The sequence below is a fragment of the Octodon degus genome, unplaced genomic scaffold (genome assembly GCF_000260255.1).
Source record: "Octodon degus isolate 3935 unplaced genomic scaffold, OctDeg1.0 scaffold00007, whole genome shotgun sequence".
NCBI classification, from domain to species: domain Eukaryota; kingdom Metazoa; phylum Chordata; class Mammalia; order Rodentia; family Octodontidae; genus Octodon; species Octodon degus.
The window spans coordinates 27,126,154-27,130,295 of NW_004524583.1; positions in this window are offsets into that span (position 1 = coordinate 27,126,154).

The window sequence follows — 4,142 nt, forward strand, 5'->3', positions numbered from 1 at the left end:
TGCCTCCCCCTTGCAAGTGTTTTCCTATGATTACTGGTGACTGATGGTTTTTAAAATGTTTCTCATTTTGAGAAAACGTAACTTCAGAAATTGTATTTAATGAGTAGACCCAATGCGGTATTATCATCTAACTGATTTTAAATTTGGAGGGGTAAGACGTTCAAATAGTTGCTTCTTCAGCAGCAGATGTTTCAGGGGGCTGCGGGTGCGACTTCAGTCTCTTAAGATGAGAAAACGTGTTATTCTACAGCCTTTGGGATCACTTCAGCACCCCATGCTGCATCGAATTAAAGAGAAAGGCAGCTCTTGCCCAGGAGAGCTGTGACTGGTGCTTTGGAGAACCACTTTAGGGGTGTCTTACTCTGGGGAGAGGTGAATGTTTCTTGTGCTGGGGGCTGGGGCAGGACCCCACTGAACGCTACGTACTGACAAGGGTCAGCTGAGAGCTGGGCTACCGGAAACGACTGGTTAGTGTGTGCTTCTGGGTGTGAGATGAAGTGAGGGATGTCAGAAGAAGCCTGCTGGAGAGATGGAAGTGGGGGACGGAGAGAGAGAAGACAGGAAGGCTGATGGGGGGTGCTCACATGCTCTGGAATCCAGAGTGTTGTGGGGTGTAGTCAGCTCCCGCAGAGACTGCAGCAGAAAGTGGAAGGAAAGCCAGACAAAAGGCTGAATGAGGACCTACTCTCCAAACAGCTCCTCCATTCTGCCCAGGAAGGCAGGACGCCCCCTCATAGGCCTAGGCGCCTCTCTAAAGCCCTCCTTCCCAACACTGCTGGATTGACAATCAGATTTATTTTCTGATTAATTAATATGTGCTGGGGATTGAACACTGAGCTTTTGCACTGAGCTACATTCCTGGCCCTTTTGATTGATTTATTTTTTAAAAATTTGAGACAAGCTCTCAGTAAGTTGGCGAGTGGCCCAGGCTGGGCTTGAACCTGTGTTCTTCCTGCCTCAGCTTACCAGAGTGCTGGGATGACAGGCATGTGCTGCTATGTTGGGCGATAGCAACCAGATTTCAACATGAGTTGTGATGGGCGGCAGCAGCCCCGTCACATAGAGCTGTAAGTCTTCTTGGACTTGGACTTGGAGTGAAGGGTTTTAAGAGAGGAGGTAAAAGATCCAGCTAACATTTTTAAAGGAGCACATGGGCTGTATGTTAATACATAGACAAAAGAGAAAGGATAGACGAGACTAGTGCAGTAATCCAGGTGAAAAAAAGTAGTTTTGAGATAAGATTGGTAGCAGTGCGGGTGTATTTGGAGAGTAGACTCTGCAGATGGGAAAGTGCGACCAGGGCAAGAGTGAAACATCAGGCGTGCTGACCAGACACGAAGTCTGGGCAACTGGAAGCGATGAAGTGGCCGTGAGTTAGGAAGGGGACTCCTCCGAGTGGGGTTGAAAGGGAACTGAAGCCCAGAAGTTAGCTTTGGACATCTGAGGAGAGATGTGTGTCCCAAAGCCAAGTGGAAGTGTGTGTGTGTGTGTATGTGTGTGTGTGTGTGTGTGTGTGTTGGTGGGCAGGGATGAGGGAGGACTCCAAGGGAGAGGGATCTGGGAGTTGCTGGCATTTAGGTTTGAGCCCTGAACCTGCAGGAGACCAGTGCAGGAAGAGCAGAGGGGACCAAGGCTTGAGTGTTAAGGCACCCCTGTCCTAAGAGGTGACGAAGGACCAAAAGAAGCTCCGAGAACACAAAGCAGGGGTGGCCATGGAGAAAGCGTGGGAGACGAGGTGGGTACAGGCAGGGGGGCCCAGCAGTTCGCCCACCAGCTGCAGAACTAGCAGTCCACACACTTGTCTTTCCAACTGTTAATGCAAGAGCAAGACCAACGTGCTGAGCGCTTAGCTTTTACATTCAGGCAACTGCAGGAGATTTTGTAAACTTAGCAGCTAACAACTTTGAAGAGTCTCCTTAAGCTAGTCCACCATGAGGATATAATTCAGTTCTTTCTTGTTAGGATCTCTTTATAGATTGGCCTTGGTGCCTGTAAAAGAGCTGGTAAGTGTTCTTTTATTTGGTGGCAATGGCTATTACCCTCCAAGTTTCCTTTTGCAGTGCACCCCGGCCCAGCTGACCCCTGGCATTGCCCTTGACAACATCCCTTGAGTGTGAGTACCAACCAACATTTCTATGATTACTTGTCTTCATCTGTTTTCTGCTTTTAGAACAGAATATTCCAGACTGATGAATTACAAACAACGAAGAGCATCTGGAGAGTCCAGGTCACAGGGTACAGGGTGTGCCTGGTGAGTTCCTTCCTGCCACTTTTCACCCTATGCCATGGCTGAGGGCATCATGTGGCGAGGGGCACATGAGGAAGGGAGTGGGGACAAGAGAGCCCCTGAGCGACCGCCAGCATCCCTGAGCCCTCAGAGCCTCCATCACATCTTGAATCCTGCTTCCTAGTACCACCATTGCAGTGGCAAGCGCATCTCAGTGCGAGGTTTCCAGAGGCATTCAAGGTGCAGGTTCCCTCTAACGCCCAGCTCTCAGTTCCTGAGCTTGAGTGTTCTGGAGGCACTCTCATCTTTCCATGTTCCTACCTCTTCATGGCCATGTGAGTTTCCGAGATGCTGGAGCTGTCCATGTGAGAATTTTGGTGGGGAGCAAATGTGGTGCACAACTAAGAGAGTTTTGGAAGGAATGAGATGACATATTCACAGTATCATAATGAAAAAGGCTGCCCTTCCGAATGTTCTACCGACTTTTCATATGTCCTAATGTATGTACCTCCCTGATTAAGGGCCTTAAGGAGAACTTGGCAAGCGCTCTATTAACAAAGGCAAATTCCACTCACATCTGCCAACAGCCAAGAAGCAGAGTCTTGTGGTAACATTTCTGAATTATAAACAACGCCATAATAACCCTTGTCACAGCTAAAATGAGACAATTATTGCAAATTGTATTGCTAATATTTGAGAAGCTGAGATCTAATGTTGCTAAATCTAATTCCTTTGAATTCCACAGGGCGCTGAGCACATTATAAGATTACACCACTCTTCCAGTGAGCAGGTCCTCATTAAGACTGCTAGCTACTGAGCTTTGATTTCTCCCCTGGGAGGGTGGTTGAGTCACTGATGCCCTTGAGGAGCCATGCTTTCCCCAATCTCCTCCACGCTGGCCTCTGCAGTAGGTCTGTGGTCAGCAAGGCAGCAGAGGAATCAGAGTGAAGTATGGATGACTACCAGGTGGAAATAGCTAAATAATCACACACAAACCATGAAGAGAATGTTACAATAGACCCAGGATGAAAGTACTGAAGGGCAGGGAAGCTGGGTGCATTAATATTTTAGGGTAGTGCTGCAGTTTGCGAACCATCATTCCTGCCAGTGTTGTTTAGCATGGCTGCTAAGCTGAATGGGTTCGTGCATAAAATGGATATCCATGTCTAAAACGCTGCACACAGATGATCCGATTTTCCTTATCAAACCTCGTTCACTAGGTGATATTGTTGAACCCATTTTATAGATGTAAGAACTGAGACAGTTTACAGTTCAGCCACATGGGTAAGAAGAGGCCAAGCTAAGCTAAGCTTCAGTTTGTACCCAGATCTAATGTACAGAACCACTGTGCTATATGGCAAATTTTGTAGAAATGTCATAAACCTGGGATGAAATCTTTGTTCATAGGGCTCTGTCCAGCAGTTTGTAACAGTTAAAAAATATTGGAAAATGTTAGACTTAGGATATATTTTTAAGTTTCCTAAAATTGTAAGATAAACAGAGGACCAGAAATTTAATTTTTCTAGAGCATCCCACCAGTAGGCAATGAAGCCAAGAACCAAGCCATCTAGGGCTTTTCAGTTATTTCCTACAACCTCCAGTGTGTGTGTGTGTGTGTGTGTGTGTGTGTGTGTGTGCACATGAGTGCATGCATGTGCATGCACAGTTTTTGTATCTCTGAGAACAGTGAGCTATAGATGTGTAGTCTAGGGATATAACACCAGCATTGTAAAATTCTTCCTGTAAAATATTTGATGGATTTGGAACAAACTTGGAAGCTTACCTTCCTGGATCAGCCGAGATCTGTTCTACAGCTACACTACCAAGTGAGTCTGAAGTTTTATATTATTTTCTTTTCTGAATACTTCAAATGTTGGAAATTTTATTGCCAAATCAGGCTTTCTCTATTTTTTTT